Consider the following 14179-nt stretch of genomic DNA (forward strand, 5'->3'; position numbering starts at 1 on the left):
GGGTATTATTCTTAGCCTCCAAGGATGAAGCATGTAACATGTTTATAAATTTATGCAAGAAACTTCAAAATGAAAACGGATATAGTGTCTAAAACATAAGGAGTGATCAAGGAAGAGAATTCAACAACCAAGAAGTTGAAAATTTTCGTAATGAATATGGAATAATCATAATTTTTCAGCACCTAGAACTCCACAACAGAATGGAGTTATTGAAAGGAAAAATATAACTCTTCAAGAAATGGCAAGAACGATGCTAAATGAACACAAGCTACCAAAGTATTTTTGGACTGAAGTGGTAAATACCGCATGCTATGTAATAAATAGAGTATCAATAAGATCAAATTTAAATAAAACTCCCTATGAACTTTGGAAAGGTAGAAGGCCAAACATTTCTTACTTTCATGTTTTTGGATGCAAATGCTTTATATTAAATGACAAAGATGATTTAGGTAAATTTGATGCAAAAACCGATGAAGGTATATTCTTGGGGTATGCATTAAAGAGTAAAGCTTTTAGAATATATAATAAAAGGACTCTTATAATTATAGAATCAATTCATGTAACATTTGATGAAAAAAAATCCATTTAATAAAAAAAATAAATGTTGAAGAAACTACTCAAAAACCATAAGACTTAGAAATTAATGAAGTAAAAAAAGAGAAAAATGAATCAAAATCAAATAATGATACTATAGAAAATTCTAATCTACCTAGGAATGGAAATATGTAAAAAATCATCCTATAGATCAAATAATAGGAGAACCATCACGAGGAGTATCTACAAGATCCTCTTTGAAAAATCTATGTAATCATTATGTTTTCTTATCTCAAGATGAACCTAAGAATGTTGAAGAAGCTCTAAGTGATGACTCATGGATAATAGCTATGCAAGAATAATTAAATCAATTTGAAAAAAATAAGGTATGGAAATTAGTTCTTAAATCGGATAAACATTCAATTATAGGAACCAAGTGGGTATTTAGGAATAAAAAAGATGAAAATGGAATTTTGGTAAGAAATAAAGCTAGACTAGTGGCTCAAAGATACAGCCAAGAAGAAGGAATAGATTATGATGAGACATTTGCCCCCGTAGCTAGAATGGAAGCAATAAGAATGCTTTTAGCTTATGCATCTCATAAGGAATTCAAATTATATCAAATGGATGTAAAAAGTTTCTTTTTAAATGGTTTTATAAATGAAGAGGTATATGTTGTACAACCTCCAGGTTTTGAAGACATTCAAAATCTTGAATTTGTATTTAAGTAACTAAGGCCTTATATGGGTTGAAACAAGTCCCTACGGCTTGGTATGAAATATTAAGTGGATTCTTATTAGAAAAAAGGTTTTCTATAGGAAAGGTTGATGGTACCTTATTTATCAAAACTAAGAAGGATGACATGCTTATAATCCAACTCTATGTAGATGGCATAATATTTGGTGCAACTAATAATGATTTATGTAAAGAATTTGCTAAATATATGCAAGAAGAATTTGACATGAGCATGATGGGAGAATTAAACTACTTCCTAGGTTTACAAATTAAACAAGCTAAAAATGGAACTTTTATAAATCAATCTAAATATATAAAAGACATGCTTAAGAAATTTGATATGGAAAGTAGTAAGCCCATATGAACTCCCATGAGTACCTCCATAAGTCTTGACAAGGATGAAAAAGGAAAACCAATAAATATAAAAATATTATAGAGGTATGATAGGAAGTTTTTTATACCTAACAACTAGTAGGCCGGATATAATGTTTAGTGTATGCATGTGTGCACGGTTTCAATCATCCCCTAAAGAATCTCATCAAATAGCTGTTAAAAGAATTCTAAGATACTTGATAGGAACAATTGATTTAGGACTTTGGTATCCTAAGGACACTGAATTCAAAATGATTAGTTATTCAGATGCCGATTACGCAGGTTGTAAGATTGATAGAAAAAGTACATGTGGTACCTGTCATTTTCTAGGAAGATCTCTAGTATCTTGGTTTTCAAGGAAACAAAACTCAGTAACTTTATCCACTGCTGAAGCTGAGTATGTAGCCACAACGAGTTGTCGTGCACAAGTATTATATATGAAACAACAATTAAAAGACTTTAACTTTGAATATTCAGCTATTCCAATTAAATGTGTTAACACAAGTGCTTTAAACATTTCTAAAAATCTAATTTCACATTTAAGAACAAAACACATTGACATAAGACATCATTTCCTAAAAGATCATGTACAAAAAGAGGATATAATGCTTGAATTCATAAATACAAATGACCAATGGGCTGACATTTTCACGAAACCTCTTCCAGAAGAAATATTTATATCAATTAGAAGAGAATTAGGACTATTACCAATAGGCAAGTGGTTTAGAAAGAATACAAGAAGAGAAAAGGAGAAAAATTGAAAATTCTAGGGAGTCAGGCAACTGATTCAGATTTCCAGTTAACTGACAAGCCCCTGTGCTGCTAAATTCCATTCTGTCTGTGAGTCAGGCGACTGAGTCAAAATTCCCAGTCAACTGACAAGCCTCTGAGTTGCAGAAAATTATTTTTCTTTCAGTTAGGCGACTGACTTCGAGTGACCAAGTCGACTAGATCATCGGGGTTTATAAATTTTTAGCGCGAAAACCCTAATTTTATTCTTTCTAGTCAACTGGACTTTGTACCTCCACTCACCCGAAACCTCCTTCTTCCATTCCTTTTGCTTCTAAGCCTAAAATTCTTCCATCAAACCATTAAAAATCATCTTCCCACATTCTCTCCTTCAAAATTCTAGGGTTTCTACCAAGAGTCATCAATATGCCACGAACCAAACAAGCTACAAATCGAGGTTCTAACTCCAACCAACAAGAAGATGATAATCTTGATCAATGGTTGGTTACTCCTCAAGAAAAAACAATGGTATTGTATTTGTCTTTGTGCAGTTGATCCTATACTTGGTAAGATTATTGACACAACCTTCTTTGAGGATGATTTTCCAAATATTCTACCAATGTTTAGGGCAATTGGATGGAAAAGCCTTGTGGTATTTCAAGAAAAGGGTTTATACCCTAATCTTGTTAAGATATTCTATGCCAATATGACCCAAAATCAATCGATTCTTTCCACCGAAGTCAGAGGTCATAAAATTGCCCTAACTCCTCAAACCTTGGCCCTTATTCTTCATATTGATCGTGGTGAATTTGAGTGTCCTGCATTTTCACGCACTTGGATCATGGATCAAGGATTCACCCTAGAAGAATTTTTACCTTTAATTATGGAAGAAGCACTGGAAGAATTTAGGACTCCTCCTAAGTATACTCAGCTGACCCTTCAAGCACAAATCCTTCATAAAATCATTACACATAACATCACACCTCAGGCTGGATCACATGATTATTTATCATATGTGGACTGTTTCATCATATGGTGTCTTTTGAAAGGAAAGAAGCTTAACTTGTCCAGTTCAATTTTGAAATGGATGTGGACAAGATTGGAAGCATGAAGGGTTACTTTTCCATATGGCGGCATCCTCAATGCTTTGTTTTCTTATCTAAGTATCATCAGTCAAATTGAATTTTTCATTAAAAGAACTCGATATGACTTGTTCAATTCTACAACTCTCAAATAGAGGGGCTATGCAAAGTATGAACAGGGTTGGTTTCTAAGAGGAAGAAGACCACCAAGACCAGGTCCTGAACAAGCTCCTAAACAACAGCCCGAACCACAGCTTGATGCTCCTATATGGTTCATACCATTCCATCACCAGTTCACCACTTTTACTAATAAGGTATGCTCAGGTTTTCAATCTCTCAAGGAAATCCATTCCTCCCTTCAATCTAGTATTTCCTCCATTGATCAAATACTTAGCTGTTTAGGGCAATATCAGGCTAGTTCCTCACGTTATCCTAGTGATGATGCTTCTGATGAGGAATCTGAGGAAGAGAAAGATGAAGGAGATAATGAAGGCCCTGATGATGATGATGCAGCTGCTGCTGTTGCTTGAGTGTTTTTTTTAATCATGCTATGTATGAGTGTTTTTTTTTAATCATGCTATGTATTTCATTGTTCCATTATGAAATAAGGATAGCTTCCCAAGAGTGGGGTGAATTGGGAATTCAAAAAATTTCTTCTTAATTCCTTTTAAGAATACTTAACTTCTTTTATTGTTTAACCAATTCTTTTACTTGTTTGTTTGATTTGTCAAACACACAATAACTTGTTTTTTTTTATACAATCAACAACACAAGCACTTAAACAACTAAATCACCAATCAACCTTTCCATCAACCACACTATCCAAACTAATCAAACACAATTTGAAAGCAAACAACCAAACCAAAATTAAGATATACAGTAGTAAGAAATTAGGACCATTGTTTGTTTATGTATGCCTTATAAATATGAATCAAGCCCTGTAGTTGAATGATATGCTTATTAAAATAAATTTGCTTCTTTTATATGATTTACAACCACACATCCACACTCTTCCCAAAATTTAAAATTCAATTAAACTATCAGTTAATTTTCTTTGGGTGTTTTAACCAAGTAACGTACTCCTGTATGGTTTTTGCAAAGTATGGTTTAACCAACGTACTCCCTTTCGGTTTCCGCAACCTAAATCAAAATTAAACTTTAAGTTTGTTTGATTTCCAAATATATGTAGTGTATATGATTTCAAATTTAAACCATCCACGTAATATAAATATGCTGAAAATAAAGAGTAAGGGAAAGAGAGAGTGAGACACATGATTTTACGAGGTTCAGCTTCAACACAGCCTATGTCCTCGCCTTTGGCAAAACTACCAAAGGATTCACTAAATCTGTTCCTTTACTGGGTGGAACAATATCTTTATACACTCTTTCAGAAGGCTAGAGCAGCACCTCTCTAAGCGATAATCCCTTACCTAGCCAACAATCCAGAAAACCTAGAATCGTCACAATCTATAAGAATATAATATAAATTCGGCGTACAAAAAATACTCTAAAAATTTAGAGCAGGTTGTACAAATTGAGAGGTAAATTGTACTTCAAAAAACAAAGCAAATTATAATATATGAAGCTCTAAACTTTTTAGAAGTCACCAATGGTTCGTTTAAAAGAGAAATGGAATTGCAAACCGGAACCGAGTTTTGAACCAAAATTGTAGAATTCCTCCCCAGCAAAAGATGTGAGCAAAGAAGAACTTCAGGAGAATTTTAGTACAAGATGAATTTCAAATTTTGTCTGATTTCTCTCTTTTCTTGTGTTTTCTCTTTTCTTGTTTTTTTTTTTCATTACCCAAAGAGGTATTTATAGGTTTTTTCAAAGAGTAATGTCCTCATTAAATTAGGTAGCATTAAATTATTGAATTAATTTTGAAATTCAAAATTTTTCAAAAAGCAATTTTCTCATTTAATTAGGTAGCATTAAATTATTGAATTAATTTTGAAATTCAAAATTTTTCCAAAAAACAATTTTCTCATTTAATTAGGTAGCATTAAATTATTGAATTAATTTTGAAATTCAAACTTTTTCCAAATAACAATTTCCTCATTTAATTAAATTACTGAACTAATTTTGAAATTCAAAATTTTTCCAAAGAACAATTTCCTCGTTTAATTAAATTGTTGAATTAAACTCTTCTTTGCTTAATTAATCTTGGAATATTAACTTGTTTAACCTTGGAAAATGTGTTCCAAGACTTAAACTAAAGTCTCTAAGTCTCTTTTCCTAATGAGCTTGAAAATGAAAATATTTTAAGCTCTTTTAACAAGGTGTTTCTTAGTTTCTTTTGACTTATGAGAGCTTCACATATCTAACTAGCATTTGGCTTTGAAGTACTTACAATAGTTCTTCTAATTATGGTCTTCTTAAATTCTTCAACCTCCTTTAGCCTTTTGAGGTTCACTTTTGACTCTGGGTTTTCTTGTCCTTAAACTTCTTCATTTGTCATTCATTGCCTTCAACATTCTGAGGAGCTTTCACTAGATTAACATTGAGCTTCAACCTATCAACCTTGAGTGCTCTTTTACCTAAAACACATCACTTAATATCATATGTTAAAGCATCCTTCATTTTGTTATCATCAAAACAGGATTGAAAAGCCTAGTTAGGTCAACACATTAGTTTTTGTGGTATTTTCTTTCTATATGTATTTAGTTTATCTATGTTTCAGATTGTATTTCAGTTTTTTTTTTATGTGCATCTCCAGTTGCACTATGTACACTTATGCTCTTAAATATATATCATCTGGTGTATATGACTTTGTGTCTATCTTGGACCTTGATGGCTATTTATTTTCTCGTTTTGATTAATTTCAAAAGGTGGAGAAAGATTAAGCAAAAATTAAGCATACAGTTGCAAAATGACATTGAGATGATTGAAAGTAAATATATATATATATATATATATAGATAATATGGTGAATATATGAAATATAATGAATATAAGCTTTTGCAATATGAACTCACATAAAACTGCAGAAGTTGATTTTATAGCATGATTATTGTACTTTCAAAACCTTGTTAAAACTATGCTGAGTGTAAGGGGAAGCCTTTTCAAGGTTCACTCATATTGTTGACCCTACTGGTCATACCCAGTTTTGATAATCACAAATACTCTTTGTATTTGATGGCTTTCAAGTTTGTGTGTAGGATCATACTAACTGGATCACATTGATAGCATGCGCCAACATGAAGAATTATGAAGACCCAGCATATATATATATATATATATATATATATATATATCATTTGTTGTAATATTATTGGGTCTGTATTAATTTAATTTCAAATGGGTCCGTAATAATTTTTGTATGTCATGCATGTAGGTAATTGTAAGCTCAAATGACCCTAGAATGGTCCCTAGGTCCCTACACTTTAATAGCACAAGAAATCAGGACCTTAGCCCAAAAACCATGAGGTTTTGGGCAATCAAACTTGGCAAAGATTACTTGCCTCAGTCGATTGAAACGTGGAAAGTTAGCATCTTTGACCTAACTTTGGGTGACTGAATTGGAATGAGCATATCTTCCTCGGTCCACCAAAATCGTTTATGACTTTTCCCCAACGGTTCGGGTGCCCTAAGCTTCATGCGTAAAATACCTTTGGGCGACCGAAGGTTGTTGTTCGGGCTACCGAAATTATGTACAGGCGACCGAACCTCGAGCAATTGGAAAATCACCTAGTTTAGCCAACCGAACCTTAACTCGGGCACCCAAACTTTGAAAATCACCCATTTTCGTTGAGTCTATTCGGGTGGCTGTGGCGACTGAACCATGGTTCAGCCACCTGAAACTCTTGGGTTGGCAAATTTTTAACTGAGGCCATTTGGGGTAAAAAAGGGGTTAATTTCTTAAACATAATTGAAATAAATTTTAAAATTACTCTTGAGTCCCCAACGGTCATAATTTGCCCCTTCTCTATATATATGCTTTTATTTGCAAAAATTAGGGGTGATTATAAAATAGGATTAAGCCAAAATCTCTCAAATTTTCAATTCATACTTTGTTCATACTACTCCCATACACTCTTATACACCTATTTCTTTGATCATCCAAGCTTTGTGAGAGTGCCTTGAGTGTTTATACTCCACTTCATTTTTCTTAATACTCTCATTTGGTATTGTTTGTTGATTGATTTTAATATTGAGAGTTAAGCATAAGTTTTCCCATAGATTTAATCTAATAAATCTAGTGTGGGAAAACTTAGTGGCTTGTAGGTTTTTGCATTCACGTTGCAAATTACCTTAGCCCATTATTTTGTATGCAAAATCATTTTTACAAGCTAGGATTCAAACATTTCTTGTGCCTAGTAAATTAAGAACATATTTTTGAGGTTGTTTTAATAACCTTGCTAGAATCTTTGAAACCCTAGGTTGATATTGAGATATTCTATATTGTGTTTCAAAGAAAAAGACTAGTTTATACACTTTTGTGCTTATTTGAGAATACACTATACTGAGTGTTGATAGCACACATACACATCACTAAGCTTATAAATTCCTATATTATTGATGAGCATTGATTGATTGTAATCGGTACATAGTTTGCTTAGTTAAGAAGCATATTTTCGTGTACGAAAATTTTAATATTTGTTGTATTCTAGGCATGGGCCTGAAGAGGGAGACTAACCCTATGGAATAGTCTCGGATTGGCTTAGACCTGGTTAGGAAAGCTAGGTGCACCATCCTGGTAAGGTACGGTTGTAGGTTGAGGTCAACCCTGTGAATTGACCTGGTTGTAACTGGTGCCGCTCCGCCCGTTAAGTGAGCATTAGTGGAATCCTCGGGCTTGTGAGTTAGAGGTGGGGATGTAGGCACTGTTGGTCGAACCCCGATAACATAGTGTGCACTTTTTATTTCCACAGTTTATCTTCTGCACTTTCATTTTCAATACATGTCTATATTCTGTTTAATTCATTATATGTTTTACAGGTGCTAATTGGGTTTATGATTAAACAGAAAGACCCTAGGTTTGTGTAATACTGCTGCTGATTAAATTGAACCTAGAAGAGAAATTTTAAATACCCAATTCACCCCCCCTCTTGGGAATACACCAAAATTAACAATTGGTATCAGAGCCTCATAACATTGACTTAAATGTTTTAGCTAAAGATTGGGATGGCTCACATTGGTGTATCCCCATTCGGAGAGAGGCACTCACCTTCTAGTCCTTCTTTGTTTGGTTGTGTAAATTACACCAATTGGAAAATTCAAATGAGCATATTTGTAAAATCTATGAATTGGAGGGCCTAGCAGGTGATTGATAAGGGAATTTGTATGCCTGTTAATGAAAATGATACTAATATGCATGCAAATTCGTATGCCATGGAATTATTATATTGTGCTTTAGATTATGATATTGTTCATGAGATTATGACATGTAGTAGTGCACAGGAAATCTTGGTTGAGCTAGAAAAGAGATATGGAGAGACCCAGGAAAAGGAGATTGCCACTCTAGAAGCTTCAAGATCAGATGATCTAGTAGTGGCGAATCCTGAGCTAGTAATCAACGAGGAGGTATATGATTCACCTCCTATTTCAGTTTGTGATGTAGTTGATGATTCTTGTGTTGATTGTTGCAAATTACCATGTGTTGAATCATCCATTGAACTTTGTGATAATACTACTGATGTTGCATGCAATGATTCTAACAACATATCTTGTGACATATCCTGTAGTGAATCATGTGCATATGATATTGAAAGCATGACATCTTATAAGAAATCACATAAAGAGTTCATTAGTGCTCATAAGTTCATTATTAGGACGCATAAAAAGAAAATATTTTTGAAAAATGAAAATAGAAGGTTGGCTAAACAATTAGAGAAATTAAAAGATTATCATGCCACCTTAGAGGAGAAAAAGATGAAGAAAATATTGAAAATAATCTGCCAGAAGGGAGAAATGGGGGAGGATAAACCCTCGAGACTTAAAAAGAAAAATATGTTCAAAAAGGGTTCAAAATCATTTAATAAATCCCATACAAATTTTCATGCCTTATCTCGCAAACACAAGATTAATAAGCATGGCTCTTCACGAGAAATTGAAACTTGCTTTTGTCATAAAATTAAATGGCACACTCTATCCACTTGTCCATCTAGAAGTGCCAGAGGCTTAGGAAAAGAAATTAAATGGATAGTCAGCAAAGCAAACCCCGTAGGACCTAAGGAAAAATGGATTTAAATTAATATTACTAAATTATTTAATGCTTCCTTAGATCCTAGGTCTAGGTTTAAGGGTTGTTATGATTGTAGGCTTAAGGAGTGGTTCGGGGTTAAAATATATATAAACTTAGTATCTACATCCACTTCCAATTGGACATGGCATCTTTGCCAGGTAATTAATTTCAAATGCTTAACCCATGCTTAAAGATAAATCATCTTAAGTTAAGCCACTATTGTCCATTGCACAAGATTGAGTTTAAGGGATCCATCTTATATCATAAATCACTATACCCTAAACTCACTTTTGAATATGAAAAGTCTAAATCAAAATCAAGTCATCACTCTAGGCTTAAAGCACCAATGATGATAAATGATTAATATATATTAAGTGTGTTTTTCATAAGACATCTTGCTATAATCAAGATTAGAGGAAACCACCAAAGGAATCAAGTTTTATTGATTAAATCAAAATATTCCCTTTGAAATTAAAATATAAGAATCCTCTATTTTGGTTCACTATCCCATCCATAGGACTCCTTACCAAACCACGATCATATTCAGTAGAGATTTATCCATTCCTTGGTTCATATCCTTGCTCTAAATCATATCTAAAGGGTACTTTCTATCCTCCAAAGAGCACTATTCCATAAATAATAATATATGTTGACCTTATAGGTCATTCCTGATTTTCATAATGACAAATACTCTTTGTCTTTGATGACCTTCAAGTTTGTGTGTAGGATCATACTAATTGGATCATATTGATGGCATGCGACGACTAGAAAAGAAGCGAAGTTCCGGCATATTTATTCATTGTATTTTCTATTTGGGTCTGTAATTTTAATTAAGAGAAGGTCTGTAATAATCTGCATATCATGCATGTAGGATCTATAAGCTCAAGACCTTAGAGAGACCTTAGGGATCACCCTTGGTCGACCGACACTAGGTTTTTTGGCCTACTTAAAGGCCTTAGAAAAGACCTTAGGTCCCTACACAAATGCACAAAATAGTCTCGATATCACATTTATTATTAGGGAAATTAATTGAAGTGAAAATGAACTTAATAGGCAAATATGTAAGAGGTCGGGCGACCGAACCTGTGGTGTTCAAAACAGCTCGAGCGCCTGAACGACTACAAAGTTAGCGGGTTGGCCTGGTTTCGGATGACCAAACCAGAAATAAGTGTACCATCTCCGAGTGACCAAACTCTTAAAAGGACACTTTTCACCAACTCAGGCTACCGAACATTTTAGTTCAAAATAGGCCTCGGGAGACCGAACCCTTGTGTTCGGTTAACCAAACTTAGCTTCAGGCACCCGAACCTCGGACAAAATCCTTATGACTTTTGTTCAGCCAACCGACCCTGACTTCGGGTACCTGAACCTTTAAAAATTAATTTTTTGACTGAGTCTATTCGGGCACCCTCACCTCAGACTGGGCACCCAAATCTCTAGAGTTAAATTAATTTTTATTGAAATTAAAAGGGGTAAATTGGGTTAATTTTTCTAAACTTGTTTTAAACTTTTCTAATTACCCCCATTGAGTCCCCAACGATCAAAAATTTCCCCTTACCTATATGTACATGTTCATTTGCTTAGATTAGTAAGGATTAGCAAAAATAATTAAGGCCAAATTCTCTTAAAATCAAAAATCTTATTTTAGCCTATACTACTCCCAAACACTCCAGGACTTCATTTTCCTTGATCTTTCAAGTGTTGTGAGTATATTTAGAGTGCTTGTACTGATTTTATTTGATAAATCTTGTGTGGGAAGACTTTGAGGCTTGTGGTTCTTGCATAGATAGTGCAAGGTACCTTTGCCCGTGTTTTTGTGTGCAAAATATTTTACAAAGCTTGATTTTAAACAACTCTAGTGCTTGATACAATTTGATAAAATATTTTTTGAGTTTGTTTGAATATTATTGATATCATCTTTGAAGCACTAATCTCATATTGAGATTTGATATACTTTGCTTTCAAAGATTAGCTTGTTAGAACACTCTGCGCATATTTGAGATTATGCATCATATTGAGTGTTGATTGCACACATAGAGCACCAAACTTATAGTTCATACATACTTAAGATGCATTGATTATATTGTTTGTAGTGGTACATATCAGCTTGTGTAAGAAGCATTTATTTGTACGCAAAATTTGTATTACATTTGTTGTATTCCAGGTGTGGGCTTGAAGAGGGAGACTGGCCCTATTGAATAGTCCTGAATTGGCTTAGACCCGATTAGGAAAGCTAGGTGCACCATCTTGGTAAGGTGTAGGTTGAGGTCAGCCCCGCTAATTGACCTGGCTGTAAAGGTTGAAGTCAGCCCTGTGCTAATTGACCTGGTTGTAACTGGTGCCGCTCCGCCCATTAAGTGAGCTTTAGTGGAATCCTCGAGCTTGTGGGACGTAGATAATATTTATCAAACCCCAATAAAATATAGTGTGTTTGTTTATATTTTTGCACTTTATATTTACCACACGTGTATGTTATAGTGTGAATGGTGTGCATGATTTAAATTTCCGCATATTATATTTATCTACGCATTTGGGATTGGATAGAAAGAACCTAGGTTGTGATATTCTACTAACATCTGGTTTAACTCAGGAATAAGTTTTAAAATTCCAATTCACCCCCCCCCCCCCTCTTGGGAATACACCAAAGCTAACAATATATAACTAGTTGCTCTTAGTCTAACTGTTAGGATATATTAGCTAGGATGAATATATTTTGAACAATGTCCTATCTCTCATAAATACTCTTCTGAACTTAATATAAATTTAAGAGTATTTATTCTTTACTTCTCTCACAAACTCTCAAATCGTAAAATCATATCCTTTAGAGCTTCATATCTTTACAAATGAGTTAAATGGCTAAGTTGGTTACAGAAGGTCTTAATCTAGATGAGTGCACAAAATTCAAGTAGACCTATGCACATGCAGTTTAAATTGAAAGCCATTCCATCTTGTACCTCTCACGCATTGAAATTCATAAAAGAAAATAGGCATATGTTGGCTTATGACCCTAAAGAAATATGGTTTATGACTTTTTTATCTGATAAACCTAAGAACTCAAAGCCAAGGTAAAATCACTAAAAATATTATAACTCTTGGTTTTTGAACTTGAAGATGAAATAAAGGCATTAAATGAGTTAAGTGCATAACTTAATGGGAGCATTTATCTTTCATGTGTATATAAATTTGAATGCTCTTATATTCTTATATCATTTATGCCTTTATGCTTATATATGTATAGCATTGCAGCACACTATCCTTGATTCAATAAATGGCTAAAATTTCTTTGAGGGATAGTTTATATCTTTTCTTAGCATGAATTGAGCTATATTGAATATCTTGAGTTGATTATACTACCTGATTGCATGCTTAGTCTAGAATGCCTCCTACATGGCGGATGCAGTTGATGTGAATTGCATGCTGGTGGTGGATTATAGGTTCTTGTATGCTTAAAATGAATTATATATTTCATGCTTGAATCTATTAGGTACATATTTTATGGAAAAATGTTTAATTTGCAGACGGTATGCTACCAAAATTTCGACAAGAATTTTCCCAAAGTAAAACCTTATACAAAGATGATTATGATAGAATAAACGTTCAAATATTTTTGAAAGGATGAGTGAAAATCATTTGAATATGATAGACTTCATCCTAGCATAATCATCGAATAATTAGAGGAGCCCAGCTCCATCCCTATAGAAAGAACTTAAAGGATTCATATGCATCAATTCACATTCTTGAACATTGAGGCTCTTTAGAAAACCCTGAACATCATATCCAATGTTTAAGGGTCTATGAATAGATATGGATTATTCTAGGTTATGAATATTAATTAATGCATCTGTGGCCTATAGGGATGACCATGCTAATCATAATATAGTTAATAAATCATCAGTATGGTTGGGTTAAAGGATTTAAAATGAATGACTTAAACTCTTGACTTACCTTATTAAATCAATCTTGATGAATATAAGTAGTTTATTTTATCTAAGCTATAATTCAAATTGAAAGGGGGAACATCTAAACATAAATCCCTATTTTGTTTTGCTCACAAATATTTTTAGCTTAGATTTATTGTAAATTCACTGTGGCATGTGCTAAAATGTATTGACTTCATTGAAAATCTCAAGTTGAAATCTATTTATTTGCCACTTTCATTTGTTGTTCCATATGATCTTGCATGTGATTGATAAATTTTTAGGATCTATATGGTTGTCCTATTCTGGTTATCTTATGAAATTATGCTTAAATGCTAAACCAGAACATTGACGCTTGCTTGTGCCTTATTTTAAAAGATCTCTTTTCAGCAAGCAACCCGTAGTACCATTTTGCAAACATCATAAGCGGTATATATATATTTATTATGCACATATATATATATATATATTTTAAAAATTGCATAACTAGTTCAATAACTTCATATGTGTTGACTTTTTGAGTTTGATACCTGTTTTGATAATGACAAACCACAGTATCCCACTTGTGTAACTGAGTGTGAACAGGTTTATATTTCTGTAAGTACAAGTGATGAATGCAAAATGGA

Source organism: Malania oleifera, chromosome 3, assembly GCF_029873635.1.
Source record: "Malania oleifera isolate guangnan ecotype guangnan chromosome 3, ASM2987363v1, whole genome shotgun sequence".
Taxonomy (NCBI): Eukaryota; Viridiplantae; Streptophyta; class Magnoliopsida; order Santalales; family Ximeniaceae; genus Malania; species Malania oleifera.